Source organism: Salmo salar, chromosome 14, assembly GCF_965601325.2.
Source record: "Salmo salar chromosome 14, fSalSal1, whole genome shotgun sequence".
Classification (NCBI taxonomy): Eukaryota; Metazoa; Chordata; class Actinopteri; order Salmoniformes; family Salmonidae; genus Salmo; species Salmo salar.
The window spans coordinates 56428565-56445750 of NC_138304.1; the positions used below are offsets into that span (position 1 = coordinate 56428565).

Consider the following 17186-nt stretch of genomic DNA (forward strand, 5'->3'; position numbering starts at 1 on the left):
AAACAGTAAAAGCTAGAGATGAAGTAACCACAGAGTAAGGCCGACTCGGCTGGATGTGGATATTTGTGGCTTTGCTGCACATGTAGGAGGGTCTGAAGTTAAGGTCATATTGTGTGGTGTTGTGATGATAGTCTCAGTCATAACTGAGCAGATGCATATGTCAGGAGCAAGAGGTTACGTGGCATTCCTCCCAAATGGCACCCTTTTGACCACAGCCCAAGGGCACTATATAGGGAAAAGGGAGCCATTTGGGATGCTTGAATGGATAGAGATCTTGTTGTTCCGTCTGTCTGTCTGTCTGTCTGTCTGTCTGTCTGTCTGTCTGTCTGTCTGTCGCTGTGAAACTGGTTCATTGAGAATAACAGATAATCCTATTAAAACATGGCAGTTCCTGTTCATGATTGACAGTCTCTCTGCTGTGCTAGTTATGAAGACAGACTAGCCTGGTTGACAGTCTCTCTGCTGTGCTAGTTATGAAGACAGACTAGCCTGGTTGACAGTCTCTCTGCTGTGCTAGTTATGAAGACAGACTAGCCTGGTTGACAGTCTCTCTGCTGTGCTAGTTATGAAGACAGGCTAGCCTGGTTGACAGTCACTCTACTGTGCTAGTTACGAAGACAGACTAGCCTGGTTGACAGACTCTCTGCTGTGCTAGTTATGAAGACAGACTAGCCTGGTTGACAGTCACACTACTGTGCTAGTTATGAAGACAGACTAGCCTGGTTGACAGTCTCTCTGCTGTGCTAGTTATGAAGACAGACTAGCCTGGTTGACAGTCTCTCTGCTGTGCTAGTTATGAAGACAGACTAGCCTGGTTGACAGTCTCTCTGCTGTGCTAGTTATCATCGATAAGAGACATTACTGTGCAGCCGTATTCATCGACCTGGCCAAGGCTTTTGACTCTGTCAATCACCGCAGTCTTATCGGCAGACTCAACAGCCTTGGTTTCTCAAATGACTGCCTTGCCTGGTTCACCAACTACTTCTCTGATAGAGTTCAGTGTGTCAAATCAGAGGGCCTGTTGTCCGGACCTCTGGCACTCTCTATGGGGGTGCCGCAGGGTTCAATTCTCGGGCCCACTCTTTTCTCTGTATATATATCAATGATGTCGCTCTCGCTGCTGGTGATTCTCTGATCCACCTCTACGCAGACGTCACCATTCAGGATACATCTGGCCCTTCTTTGGACACTGTGTTAACTAACCTCCAGACGAGCTTCAATGCATAACTCCTTCCGTGGCCTCCAACTGCTCTTAAATACAAGTAAAACTAAATGCATGCTCTTCAACCGATCGCTGCCCGCACTTGCCCAACAAAGCATCCTTCACTCATGCTGCCAAACACACCCTCGTAAAACTGACCATCCTACCGATCCTCGACTTCGGCGATGTCATTTACAAAATAGCCTCCAACCCTTTACTCGCAAATTGGATGCAGTCTATCACAGTGCCATCCGTTTTGTCACCAAAGCCCCATATACTACCCACCACTGCGACCTGTACGCTCTCGTTGGCTGGCCCTCGCTTCATACTCGTCGCCAAACCCACTGGCTCCAGGTCATCTATAAGTGTTTGCTTGGTAAAGCCTCGCCTTAGCAACACCCACCTGTAGCACGCGCTCCAGCAGGTATATCTCACTGGTCATCCCCAAAGCCAATTCCTCCTTTGGCCGTCTCTCTTTCCATTTCTCTGCTGCCAATGACTGGAACGAATTGCAAAAATCACTGAAGCTGGAGACTCATATCTCCCTCACTATCTTTAAGCATCAGCTGTCAGAGCAGCTTACCGATCATTGCACCTGTACATAGCCCATCTGTAAATAGCCCATCCAACTACCTCATCCCCATACTGTATTTATTTATTTATCTTGCTCCTTTGCACCCCAGTATCTCTACTTGCACATTCATCTTCTGCACATCTCACTCCAGTGTTTAATTGCTAAATTGTAATTATTTAGCCTCTATGGCCTATTTATTGCCTTACCTCCCTAATCTTACCTCATTTGCACACACTCTATATAGACCTTTCTATTGTGTTATTTACAGTATGTTTGTTTGTGTAACTCTGGGTTGTTGTTTGTATCGCACTGCTTTGCTTTGTCTTGGCTAGGTCGCAGTTGTAAATGAGAACTTGTTCTCTACTGGCCTACCTGGTTAGATAAAGGTGAAATAAAAAATTGCATTCACCTGGTCAGTCTGTCATGGAAAGAGCAGGTGTTCCTAATGTTTTGTACACTACAACCCACACAGTAAAAGACAGTAGGGGGATGTTCCACATAGCCTACACGTTATCTTTCTGGCTTAAGATTCCTACTAGGTCTAGCTATAACATGATGTTGATGGATTCCTACTAGGTCTAGCTATATCATGATGTTGATGGATTCCTACTAGGTCTAGCTATAACATGATGTTGATGGATTCCTACTAGGTCTAGCTATAGCATGATGTTGATGGATTCCTACTAGGTCTAGCTATAGCATGATGTTGATGGATTCCTACCAGGTCTAGCTATAGCATGATGTTGATGGATTCCTACTAGGTCTAGCTATAGCATGATGTTGATGGATTCCTACTAGGTCTAGCTATAACATGATGTTGATGGATTCCTACTAGGTCTAGCTATAACATGATGTTGATGGATTCCTACTAGGTCTAGCTATAGCATGATGTTGATGGATTCCTACTAGGTCTAGCTATAGCATGATGTTGATGGATTCCTACTAGGCCTAGCTATAACATGATTTTAATGGGATTTTTCATAATGGTATACCACTTTTCCAGGCGTTTTTAAAGATCTGTTAATCTGTAGGATTTGTGTGGGACTGTCTGGACTAAATTAACCTATTGTTTACCAAAAGGCTCTTTATAAGCTCTTTATAAGATTTAATCTTAGATTAAATGTCTGTGACACTTCAACCAGAGACGACGACAAAAACCCCTCTAGATTGCTGACCTGCATAGATGTCTAATAATACCAGGCCTGTTGAGATCAGCATACTCCTCTGTCTGCTGCGTGTTCAACCCAAAAATCTCTACTGTGTGTTTGTACATGCACTGCAAGTCATTCTTGGGCCATATTATTATTATATAGGTAGGTTGCCATGTATCATATAGTTTGAAACCACTTTCTCTTTGGCATATCTTACTTCATTTTGTTAGTGTAAAGACAGCCTAAGTCATGTTATGTCCATATTGTGTCCCAACTGGCAACCTAGTGTCTATTACAGCCATTAAGTCAACACCGTGTCCCAACTGGCAACCTAGTGTCTATTACAGCCATTAAGTCAACACCGTGTCCCAACTGGCAACCTAGTGTCTATTACAGCCATTATGTCAACACCGTGTCCCAACTGGCAACCTAGTGTCTATTACAGCCATTATGTCAACACCGTGTCCTAACTGGCAACCTAGTGTCTATTACAGCCATTATGTCAACACCGTGTCCCAACTGGCAACCTAGTGTCTATTACAGCCATTTTGTCAACACCGTGTCCCAACTGGCAACCTAGTGTCTATTACAGCCATTATGTCAACACCGTGTCCCAACTGGCAACCTAGTGTCTATTACAGCCATTATGTCAACACCGTGTCCCAACTGGCAACCTATTTCCCGTATTGCACTACTTTTGACCAGGGCCAACGTGAAGTGTGTCAGCTCCATTCATTAGGCTGCAACAAGCCCGGTTAAACATCACCTCTCTATCTGCAACAAGCCCGGTTAAACAGCACTTCTCTGAGCAGTGGACGGCCCGGTTAAACATCACCCCTCTGAGCAGTGGACGGCCCGGTTAAACATCAGCAGACTGACCAGGGTTTTCGTTAGGAACATTTGACCGGCAGAATTTTTATTTACCGGACATTTTGAGAAAGTTACCAGACCCGTGTGCGTTGGGTGTGTATCCTGATTAGGGCGTCCACCCACGGTGCTCAGAATGACAGAAATCACGTTTTGCACTATGGCCATTCATCTTAACAGAACATGCAAGTCGAGGATGCAATGACGTGCGTTTTGAAGATGTTAGAGTAACTGTCCACATGTACTTTTCCTCAGGCCAACAAGACCAGTAACGAACAGCAGAATCACTAGCCAACAAGACCAGTAACGAACAGCAGAATCACTAGCCAGCAAGACCAGTAACGAACAGCAGAATCACTAGCCAGCAAGACCAGTAACGAACAGCAGAATCACTAGCCAGCAAGACCAGTAACGAACAGCAGAATCACTAGCCAGCAAGACCAGTAACGAACAGCAGAATCACTAGCCAGCAAGACCAGTAACGAACAGCAGAATCACTAGCCAGCAAGACCAGTAACGAACAGCAGAATCACTAGCCAGCAAGACCAGTAACGAACAGCAGAATCACTAGCCAGCAAGACCAGTAACGAACAGCAGAATCACTAGCCAGCAAGACCAGTAACGAACAGCAGAATCACTAGCCAGCAAGACCAGTAACGAACAGCAGAATCACTAGCCAGCAAGACCAGTAACGAACAGCAGAATCACTAGCCAGCAAGACCAGTAACGAACAGCAGAATCACTAGCCAGCAAGACCAGTAACGAACAGCAGAATCACTAGCCAGCAAGACCAGTAACGAACAGCAGAATCACTAGCCAACGAGACCAGTAACGACTAGCAGAATCACTAGCCTGTGCATAGGCTGAGCGTGAGTTTCCAGTTTGGGGAAGCACATCCATCAAAATACAACCTTTATAATAATACAGCGTTTTGTGCCTGCGTCACGGCATCTGCAGACTGTAAGAGGGACTACTATTCATAATGTGATAGATTGGATAGTCATAATTTAAGCTAATAATGTACACTGAACAAAAATATAAATGCAACATGTAAAGTGTTGGTCCCATGTTTCATGAGCTGAAATAAAAGATCCCAGAAATGTTCCATATTTACAAAAAGCTTATTTCTCTAATTTTGTGCACAAATTTTACATCCCTGTTAGTGAGCATTTCTCCTTTGCCAAGATAATCCATCCACCTGACAGGTGTGGCATTTTAAGAAGCTGATTAAACAGCATGATTATTAAACAGGTCCAAGTTGTGCTGGGGACAATAAAAGGCCACTTTAAACACAATGCCACAGATGTCTCAAGTTTTGAGGGGGCGTGCAATTTTAATTATGTATTTTTCCATGTACAGCGCATTATGTATTTTTCCATGTACAGCGCATTCCGACCCCTTGACTTTTTCCACATGATGTTACTTTACAGGCTTATTCTTTTTTTCATAATCTACATACTATACCCGATAGTGACAAAGCAAAAACAGGTTTTTAGAAATGTTTGTACATTTATAAAAATACAAAACTGGAATATCACATTTACATTTACATACAAGTATTCAGACCCTTTACTCAGTACTTTGTTGAAGCACATTTGGCAGTGATTACAGCCTCAAGTCTTCTTGGGTATGACGCTACAATCTTGGCACACCTGTATTTGGGGAGTTTCTCCCATTTCTTCTCTGCAGATCCTCTCAATCTCTGTCAGGTTGGATGGGGAATGTCGCTATTTTCAGGTCTCTCCAGTTCCGGGCTCTGGTTGGGCCACTTAAGGACTTGCAGAGTCTCGAAGCCACTCCTGCGTTGTCTTGGCTGTGTGCTTAGGGTCATTGTCCTGTTGGAAGGTGAACCTTCACCCCAGTCTGAGGTCCTGAGCGCTCTGGAGCAGGTTTTCAAAAGGTTCTCGCTGTACTTTGCGCTGTTCATTTTTACCTTTGTCTTGACTAGTCTCCCAGTTCCTGCCGCTGAAAAACATCCCCACAGCATGAGGCTGCCACCACCGTCTTCACCGTAGGGATGGTGCCAGGTTTTCTTCAGATGTGACGCTTGGCATTCAGGCCAAGGAGTTCAATCTTGGTTTCATCAAACCAGAGAAACTTGTTTCTCATGGTCTCAGAGTCCTTTAGGTGCCTTTTGGCAAACTCCAAGCGGGCTGTCATGTGCCTTTTACTGAGGAGTGGCTTCCTTCATGCCAGTCTACCATAAAGGCCTGATTAGTGGAGTGCTGCAGAGATGGTTGTCCTTCTGGAAGGTTCTCCCATCTCCACAGAAGAACTCTGGAGCTCTGTCAGAGTCCCCATTGGGTTCTTGGTCATCTTCCTAACCAAGGACCTTCTCCCCCGATTGCTCAGTTTGGCCGGGCAGCCAGCTCTAGGAAGAGTCTTGGTGGTTCCAAACTTCTATTTATGAATGATGAGGCCACTGTGTTCTTGGGTACCTTCAATAATGCAGACATTTTTGGTACCCTTCCCCAGATCTGTGCCTCGACACAATCCTGTCTCTGAGCTCTACGAACAATTCCTTCCAACTTCATGGCTTGGTTTTTGCTCTGACATGCACTGTCAACTGAATTTCGACTCGTGCACGCGCCTAAGCCCATTGTCCTCTGATCGGCCACTTGCCAAACGCGCAAATGTGTTTCAGCCTGGGGCTGCCTCGATATCATTCAGCTTTTTCCCGGGCTCTGAGAGCCTATGGGAGCCGTAGGAAGTGTCACGTTACAGCAAAGATCCTCAGTCTTCAATAAAAAGAGCCAAGATGAACAAGAACTTGTCAGACAGGCCACTTCCTGTTCAGAATCTTCTCAGGTTTTTGCCTGCCATATGAGTTCTGTTATACTCACAGACACCATTCAAACAGTTTTAGAAACTTTAGGGTGTTTTCTATCCAAAGCCAATAATTATATGCATATTCTAGTTACTGGGCAGGAGTAGTAACCAGATTAAATCGGGTACGTTTTTTTCCCGGCCGTGTCAATACTGCCCCCTACCCCCAACAGGTTAATAGTTATAAGATATCTAGCAGGCAAAGATTTAGTTGTGAATTCCATACTGTAACTTGGTCACCTGGTGCGTGTTGAACAATTGTGAGTGAATCACAAGGTTCCGGTCTCTGGTCGTTGTGTGTTTTATAAACAAACACCACATGACTCGGAACTACTGTAAGCTATATTATGTTCTTTGTCTCCTAACCAGGGACGTCACTAGACATTCAGAACATCCAGGGCCCTGAAGACCTGGGGCTGACTCCAGAGGGGGTGGGTTTTGATCCCGGCGTGTCTGAAATGAAGCGCCCCGCACTCTTGGCCTCTCATGCTAGCAGTGAACATTTTGCAAAAACATAACGCTATGTTGCATATCTCACTGCTTTGTTCCATGCGCTGTGCTCTCCTGACGCCTAATAATTAACACCTTCTTAATATTAATTCAATGGATTGTGGTCAATAAACCCATGGAATATGGTGTCAATATTTATCTGTTAGTCTATTGAAAACAAATACATTTGTACAATGACCACTTGTTGTTCCAAATACATCGTTATAGTTGTTGGTTAGCTAGCTAGCGAATTGTAGCTATATTTGCATTGACATGAAATCAAAATGCCTCAAAACACATCATGGTATCAAGAAAATGCTGAAATAAGCCACTGTCAGTAAGAGTGTCCATGATTGATTGAGCCTTAAGTTAGCTAGCTATTTCTATTAGTAATTTTTAGCACATTTGGACAGAACTGGATTAGACAGTAACACAATAGAACAATTTTTTTTTTTATATATACAGTGTGTGCAAATGGCATGAGGAGGTAAGGCAATAAATAGGCCATAGTAGCGAAGTAATTACAATTTATCAGATTAACATTGGAGTGATAGATGAGCAGATGATGGTGTGCAAGTAGAGATACTAGTGTGCAAAAGAGCAAAAAAGTAAATAAAAACAATATGGGGATGAGGTAGGTAGATTGGGCGGGCTATTTACAGATGGACTATGTACGGCTGCAGCGATTGGTTAGCTGCTCTGATAGCTGATGTTTAAAGTTAGTGAGGGAAATATAAGTCTCCAGCTTCAGCGATTTTTGCAATTCGTTCCAGTCACTAGCAGCAGAGAACTGGAAGGAAAGGCGGCCAAAGGGGGTGTTGGCTTGGGGGATGACCAGTGAGATATACCTGCTATCGTGACCAGTGAGCTGAGATAAGGCAGAGCTTTACCTAGCATAGACTTATAGATGACCTGGAGCCAGTGGGTCTGGCGACGAATATGTAGCGAGGGCCAGCCGACTAGAGCATACAGGTTGCAGTGGTGGGTGGTATAAGGGGCTTTGGTAACAAAGTAGCTACAAACATTCACATTTATTGAAACACTTTAAAGAAACAGTTTCAACAGTATTGAAAAACAATCCCGTGGGTTTTTCTTAGTACCCCGGTATACGGTATATACAGTGGGCTGAAGATGTCACTATAATAATGAGTCAAATCAATCAGCAAAACCCATATCTTATTTTTTTTAACTCTAGGGGAAGCTAATGATCCTCTGGCCAAATCATTTAGTAGCCTATTTTCAATTAGTTTTATTTTTGTATAGACAGGAGTACGTTCATTTGGCTATATAATTTTGGCAAAGCTTAGCTTCCCCTAGCCTTATGGACGCGCCGCCTATGAGCCTATCAATCTACTATCCCCATAGTAGAAAAGTTGACCTATTCTATTGGTCAGCTTGTCGTGCTGTGTGAGAAAGAAATTGCCTATTCCAAACAGACTCTGGGATAGTTGTGGGACGATAGATCCCAAATTCATACAACCAGTAGACCTAGGTTACATGAGTCTGATGCAACAGATCAGAACGTTTAGCTTAGAATGTTGATAAACTATTATTTCTTCACATTATAAGCGCAGCAATGCGCACAAGGAAGTAGGCTACGCACAAATGTACATTTTGGCTACCAGACATTAAAAGAAAGTTGATCAAACAAGCAAAGCATCAATACAGGATTAAGGTTGAATCCTACTACACAAGCTCTGACACTCGTCGGATGTGGCAGGGCATGAAAACTATTACCGACTACAAAGGGAAACCAAGAGACACGAGCTGCCCAGTGACGGGAGCCTACCAGAAGAGCTAAATGCCTTTTATGCTCGCTTCGAGGCAAGCAACACTAGAGCATGCAGGAGAGCACCAGCTGTTCCAGACAACTGTGTGATCACACTCTCGGTAGCCAATGTGAGCAAGACCTTCAAATAAGTCAACATTCACAAAGCCGCGGGGCCAGACGGATTACCAGGATGTGTACTCAGAGCATGCGCGGACCAACTGGCAAAGGTCTTCACTGACATTTTCAACCTCTCCCTGACCGAGTCTGTAATACCTACATGTTTCAAGCAGACCACTGTAGTCCCTGTGCCCAAGGAAGCGAAGGTAACCTGCCAAAATGATTACCGCCCTTTTGCACTCACGTCTGTAGCCATGAAGTGCTTTGAAAGGCTGGTCATGGCTCACATCAACACCATCACAGAAACCCTGGACCCACTCCAATTCACATACCACCCCACAGATCCACATATGATGTAATCTCTCTTGCACTCCACACTGCCCTTTCCCACCTGGACAAAAGGAACACCTATGTGAGAATGCTGTTCATTGACTACAGCTCAGTGTTCAACACCATAGTGCCCACGAAGCTCATTTCTAAGCTAAGGACCCTGGGAATAAACACCTCCCTCTGCAACTGGATCCTGGACTTCCTGACGGGCCGCCCCCAGGTGGTAAGGGTAGGTAACAACAGGTCTGCCACTCTGATCCTTAACACTGGGCCCCTTAGGGTTGTGTACTTAGTCCCCTCCTGTACTCCCTGTTCACCCATGACTGCGTGGCCAAACACGACTCCAACACCATCATTAAGTTTGCTGATGACACCAAAGTGGTAGGCCTGATCACCGACAATGATGAGACAGTCTATAGGGAAGAGGTCAGAGAACTGGCAGTGTGGTGCCAGGACAACAACCTCTCCCTCAATGTGAGCAAGACAAAGGAAGCTGATTGTGGACTATAGGAAAAGGCGGGCCGAACAGGCCCCTATTAACATCGACGGGGCTGTAGTGGAGCGGGTCGAGAGTTTCAAGTTCCTTGGTGTCCACATCACCAACGAACTATCATGGTCCAAACATGCCAAGACAGTCATGAAGAGGGCACGACAAAACCTTTTCCACCTCATGAGACTGAAAAGATTTGGCACCATCGAGAGCATCCTGACCGGTTGCATCACCGCCTGGTACGGCAACTGCTCGGCATCTGACCGTAAGGCGCTACAGAGGGTAGTGTGTACGGCCCAGTACATCACTGGGGCCAAGCTTCCTGCCATCCAGGACCTATATAATAGGCGGTGTCAGAGGAAAGCCCATAAAATTGTCAGACTCCAGTCACCCAAGTTATAGACTGTGTTTTCTCTGCTACCGCACGGCAAGTGGTACCGTAGCGCCAAGTCTAGGTACAAAAGGCTCCTTAACAGCTTCTACCCCCAAGCCATAAGACTGCTGAACAATTAATAAAATGGCCACTGGACTATTACATTGACCCCCCCCCCACATTTGTTTTCTACACTGCTGCTACTCGCTGTTAATATCTATGCATAGTTACTTCACCTCTACCTACATGTACAAATTACCTCAACTAACCTGTACCCCCGCACACTGACTCGGGTCCGGTACCCCCTGTATATAGCCTCGTTTTTGTTATTTTATTGTTACTATTTATTAATTTTTAACTTTTGAAAATACTTTCCAAATAAACTAAACTCTTTCTTGAACTGAACTGTTGTTTAAGGGCTTGTAAGTAAGCATTTCACGGTAAGGTCTACACTTGTTGTATTCAGCGCATGTGACAAATAAAGTTTGATTTGAAAACCAATGGAACATAGGCTACTGGTTTCAAATGGTAAATCACATTATATTGGTCACCTAAACGTACTTAACAGATGTTGTTGTGGGTGTAGGGAAATGCTTGTGTTTCTATCTCCAACAGTGCAGTAATATCTAACAATACATAAGGGGCTCCTGAGTGGCGCAGCGGTCTAAGGCACTGCATCTCAGTGCTGGAGGCGTCACTACAGACCCTGGTTCAGCGGTCTAAGGCACTGCATCTCAGTGCTGGAGGCGTCACTACAGACCCTGGTTCAGCGGTGTAAGGCACTGCATCTCAGTGCTGGAGGCGTCACTGCAGACCCTGGTTCAGCGGTCTAAGACACTGCATCTCAGTACTGGAGGCGTCACTACAGACCCTGGTTCAGCGGTCTAAGGCACTGCATCTCAGTGCTAGAGGCGTCACTACAGACCCTGGTTCGATTCCAGGCGGTATCACAGCCGGCCGTGATTGGGAGTCCCATAGAGCGGCGCGCAATTGGTCCAGCGTCGTTAGGGTTTGGCCGGTGTAGGCCGTCATTGTAAATAAGAATTTGTTCTTAACTGACTTGCTTTGTTAAATAAAGGTTGAATGAATGAATGAATGAATAAATAAATAACAATACACACATCTCAAATTAAAAGAATGAAATTAAGAAATGTATAAATATTAGGAAGAGCAATGTCGGGGTGGCATTGACTAAAATACAGTAGAATACAGGATATACATATGAAATGAGTAAAATAGTATGTAAACATTAAAGTGATCAGGGATTCCATGTCTATGTGTATTGGGCAGCAGCCTCTAAGGTGCAGGGTTGAGTCACCGGGTGGTAGCCGGCTAGTGATGGCTGTTTAACAGTCTGATGGCCTTGAGATAGAAGCTGTTTTTCAGTCCCTGTTTTGATCATGTCCTTGATGATCTTTATATATGGAAGTGTATTTATTAAATAATTGCTTCCACTGATATGGTCAGATTTTTGCCTAGGCTACTTTGAAGCAAGGTTAAACATGACTCATAATATGTAGTAAAACGTCTTTGATGTCTTTTATTCCCCCAGTAAGACAAGTGTCCTTGATGTCTTTATTGTACAGACACTCTTTTGGCGACTCCTCAGAGTTGTCGTTCTGTCTGTCCACAACAACTGACATGAGAGAGGGAGGTCCGTTCCAATAAGCAGAGAGCCGGGCTGGAGAGGGCGAGGCAGAGAGAGCTGAGCTGGAGAGAGCAAGGGGTGAAAGGACAGACAGAGAGAGGCAGAGAGCGCTAGAGAGAGCTTGGCCGGGAAAAGAGAGAGCCAGAGAGAGGGGGGTGATAGGACAGAGCGGCAAAGAGCACTAGAGAGAAAGCTTGGCTGGGGAAAGGGAGAGAGGGGTGTATTTTTAGAGCTGGAGCTCACACTAGATAACACTTCCTGCCTCTAGCTGTAGGATGAGGTGGGCTCTGGTTTCTGGACCTGACCAGTAGCTGTACTGTAGGATGAGGTGGGCTCTGGTTTCTGGACCTGACCAGTAGCTGTACTGTAGGATGAGACGGGCTCTGGTTTCTGGACCTGACCAGTAGCTGTACAGTAGGATGAGACGGGCTCTGGTTTTTGGACCTGACCAGTAGCTGTAGGATGAGGTGGGTTCTGGTTTCTGGACCTGACCAGTAGCTGTACTGTAGGATGAGACGGGCTCTGGTTTCTGGACCTGACCAGTAGCTGTAGGATGAGGTGGGCTCTGGTTTCTGGACCTGACCAGTAGCTGTACTGTAGGATGAGGTGGGCTCTGGTTTCTGGACCTGACCAGTAGCTGTAGGATGAGACGGGTTCTGGTTTCTGGACCTGACCAGTAGCTGTACTGTAGGATGAGACGGGCTCTGGTTTCTGGACCTGACCAGTAGCTGTACTGTAGGATGAGACGGGCTCTGGTTTCTGGACCTGACCAATAGCTGTACTGTAGGATGAGACGGGTTCTGGTTTCTGGACCTGACCAGTAGCTGTACTGTAGGATGAGACGGGTTCTGGTTTCTGGACCTGACCAGTAGCTGTACAGTAGGATGAGACGGGCTCTGGTTTTTGGACCTGACCAGTAGCTGTAGGATGAGGTGGGTTCTGGTTTCTGGACCTGACCAGTAGCTGTACTGTAGGATGAGACGGGCTCTGGTTTCTGGACCTGACCAGTAGCTGTAGGATGAGGTGGGCTCTGGTTTCTGGACCTGACCAGTAGCTGTACTGTAGGATGAGGTGGGCTCTGGTTTCTGGACCTGACCAGTAGCTGTAGGATGAGACGGGTTCTGGTTTCTGGACCTGACCAGTAGCTGTACTGTAGGATGAGACGGGCTCTGGTTTCTGGACCTGACCAGTAGCTGTACTGTAGGATGAGACGGGCTCTGGTTTCTGGACCTGACCAATAGCTGTACTGTAGGATGAGACGGGTTCTGGTTTCTGGACCTGACCAGTAGCTGTACTGTAGGATGAGACGGGTTCTGGTTTCTGGACCTGACCAGTAGCTGTACTGTAGGATGAGACGGGCTCTGGTTTCTGGACCTGACCAGTAGCTGTACTGTAGGATGAGACGGGCTCTGGTTTCTGGACCTGACCAGTAGCTGTACTGTAGGATAAGACGGGCTCTGGTTTCTGGACCTGACCAGTAGCTGTACTGTAGGATGAGGTTGGCTCTGGTTTCTGGACCTGATCAGTAGCTGTACTGTAGGATGAGATGGGCTCTGGTTTCTGGACCTGACCAGTAGCTGTACTGTAGGGTGAGACGGGCTCTGGTTTCTGGACCTGACCAATAGCTGTACTGTAGGGTGAGACGGGCTCTGGTTTCTGGACCTGACCAGTAGCTGAACTGTAGGATGAGGTGGGCTCTGGTTTCTGGACCTGATCAGTAGCTGTACTGTAGGATGAGGTGGGCTCTGGTTTCTGGACCTGACCTGTAGCTGTACTGTAGGGTGAGACGGGCTCTGGTTTCTGGACCTGACCAGTAGCTGTACTGTAGGATGAGACGGGCTCTGGTTTCTGGACCTGACCTGTAGCTGTACTGTAGGATGAGACGGGCTCTGGTTTCTAACTCCGTCAGTCAGACGCTGAGCAGGCAGCTGCAGTAAATGACATACGGCTTTCAACATGCAAGACTTCCGTTCTGCTTTCTGTCCTGGATAATTCCCCTCTCCTCCTCCGCCTTTTAGTTCTGTTTGACGATCAGAGGGTTCAAGGAAAAATGGATGTCTACCTACAAAGATACCGCCCAGAGCACTATGCAAAATGACTAAATGTATATTGTAACAAATAGTAGCTGAAAGGTAGCTGACTAATGTCAGAGAAAATTCTGCACATTCTAATACTTTGTTTAAGTTTCATGTCCTTTACTTTTATCTAATTAAAATGGTTAACACTAAAATGGTGTAATTTTGTTATTACGAACATGCAATGAAAAGTTATTATGATTGGTTTCCAGATATGTCCTGCTGTGCTATCTAGGTTGCGTCTTTTTCACAACGCAGTTAAGCCAAAATCACGGCCTGTTATTCAGAGGGGCCATTTGACCCGTAGGCAATAGGGGGCAATTTGGGATGTAGGCAATTGCAGAAAGCTTGGCCTCAGTGATGTACTGGGCCGTACGCACTACCCTCTGTAGCGCCTTGTGGTCAGATGCCGAGCAGTTGCCATACCAGGCGGTGATGCAACCGTCAGGATGCTCTTGATGGTGCAGCTGTAGAACTTTTTGAGGATCTGGGGAACCATGCCAAAGCTTTTTAGTTTCCTGAGGGGGAAAAGGTTTTGTCGTCCCCTCTTCACGACTGTCTTGGTGTGTTTGGACCATGATAGATCGTTGGTGATGTGGACACCAAGGAACTTGAAACTCTCGACCCGCTCCACTACAGCCCCGTTGATTTTAATGGGGGCCTGTTCGGCCCTCCTTTTCCTATAGTCCACGATCAGCTCCTTTGTCTTGCTCACATTGAGGGAGAGGTTGTTGTCCTGGCACCACACTGCCAGTTCTCTGAATTCCTCCCTATAGACTGTCTCATCGTTGTCGGTGATCAGGCCTACCACTGTTGTGTCATCAGCAAACTTAATGATGGTGTTGGAGTTGTTTGGCCACGCAGTCGTGGGTGAACAGGGAGTACAGGAGGGGACTAAGTACACAACCCTGAGGGGCCCCAGTGTTAAGGATCAGCGTGGCTGACGTGTTGTTGCCTACCCTTACCACCTGGGGGCGGCCCGTCAGGTAGTCCAGGATCCAGTTGCAGAGGGAGGTGTTTAGTCCCAGGGTCCTTGGCTTAGTGATGAGCTTTGAGGGCACTATGGTGTTGAACGCTGAGCTGTAGTCAATGAACAGCATTCTCACATAGGTGTTCCTTTTGTCCAGGTGGGAAAGGGCAGTGTGGAGTGTGATTGAGATTGCGTCATCTGTGGATCTGTTGGGGTGGTTTGCGAATTGGAGCGGGTCTAGGGTAACTTCATGGCTACCGACGTGAGTGCTACAGGGCGGTAATTATTTAGGGAGGTTACCTTCGCTTCCTTGGGCACAGGTGGTGGACTGGTAGACTGCTTGAAACATGTAGGTAATACAGACTCAGTCAGGGAGAGGTTGAAAATGTCAGTGAAGACCTTTGCCAGTTGGTCCGCGCATGCTTTGAGTACACGTCATGGTAATACATCTGGCCCCGCGGCTTTGTGAATGTGGACCTTTTTGAAGGTCTTGCTCACATTGACTACTGAGAGCGTTGTCCCAGTCATTCAGAACAGCTGGTGCTCTCGTGCATGCTTCAGTGTTGCTTGCCTCGAAGCGAGCATAAAAGGCATTTAGCTCATCTGGTAGGCTCACGTCACTGGGCAGCTCGCGTCTGGGTTTCCCTTTGTAGTCGGTAATAGTTTACAAGCCCTGCCACATCCGACGAGCGTCGGAGCCGGTGCAGTACGATTCAATCTTAATCCTCTATTGACCCTTTGCTTGTTTGATGGTTCGCCTAAGGGCATAGCGGGATTTCTTATAGGCATCCGGATTAGTGTCCTGCCCCTTGAAAGCGGAAGCTTTAGCCTTTAGCTCAATGCGGATGTTGCCTGTAATCCATGGCTTCTGGTTGGGATATGTACGTACGGTCACTGAGGGGAAGACGTCGTCGATGAAGCTGATGACTGAGGTACTTCTCAATGCCATTGGGTGAATCCCGGAACATATTCCAGTCTGTGCTAGCGCGGACGCTACGCTACAGGACTGTTTTGCTATCTGACCACTTCCGTATTGAACGAGTCACTGGTACTTCCTACTTTTAGTTTTTTCTTGTAAGCAGGAATCAGGAGGATAGAAAAATGGTTGTATTTGCCAAATGGAGGTCAGGGGAGAGCTTTGTGTGCATCTCTGTGTGTGGAGTAAGGGTGGTCTAGGATTTGTTTTCCCCCCTCTGGTTGCACATGTGACATGCTGATAGAAATTAGGTAAAACTGATTTGAGTTTCTCTAGATTAAAGTCCCCGGCCACTAGGAGCGCCGCTTCTGGGTGAACATTTTCTTCTTTGCTTATGGCCTTAGGTCTTGGCCTTGGTTGAGTGCGCTCTTAGTGCCAGCATCGGTCTGTGTAGACGGCTACAAATAATATAGATGAGAACTCTCTTTGTAGATCGTGCCCTAGAAACACGGTGCGCCAGACACCACGCTCTAGAAACACGGTGCCGCCCTAGAAACACGGTGCACCAGACACCACGCCCTAGAAACACTGTGCCGCCCTAGAAACACGGGGCGCCAGACACCACGCTCTAGAAACACGGGGCGCCAGACACCACGGTCTAGAAACACGGTGCGCCAGACACCACGGTCTAGAAACACGGTGCGCCAGACACCACGCTCTAGAAACACGGTGCGCCAGACACCACGCTCTAGAAACACGGTGCGCCAGACACCACGCTCTAGAAACACGGTGCGCCAGACACCACGCTCTAGAAACACGGTGCGCCAGACACCACGCTCAAGGAACACGGTGCGCCAGACACCACGCTCAAGGAACACGGTGCGCCAGACACCACGCTCTAGAAACACGGTGCGCCAGACACCACGCTTTAGAAACACGGGGCGCCAGACACCACGGTCTAGAAACACGGTGCGCCAGACACCACGGTCTAGAAACACGGTGCGCCAGACACCACGCTCTAGAAACACGGTGCGCCAGACACCACGCTCTAGAAACACGGTGCGCCAGACACCACGCTCTAGAAACACGGTGCGCCAGACACCACGCTCTAGAAACACGGTGCGCCAGACACCACGCTCTAGAAACACGGTGCGCCAGACACCACGCTCTAGGAACACGGTGCGCCAGACACCACGCTCAAGGAACACGGTGCGCCAGACACCACGCTCTAGAAACACGGTGCGCCAGACACCACGCTCTAGAAACACGGTGCGCCAGACACCACGCTCTAGAAACACGGTGCGCCAGACACCACGCTCTAGAAACACGGTGCGCCAGACACCACGCTCTAGAAACACGGTGCGCCAGACACCACGCTCTAGAAACAC

At 47.0% G+C, this 17186-nt stretch overlaps 1 protein-coding gene across 4 annotated transcripts in view; it reads left to right on the top strand.

Moving 5' to 3' along the window:
• LOC106569837 (casein kinase I) overlaps nucleotides 1-17186 on the top strand; it is a 57498-nt gene that overhangs the window by 2673 nt on the left and 37639 nt on the right. The window lies entirely within an intron of this gene.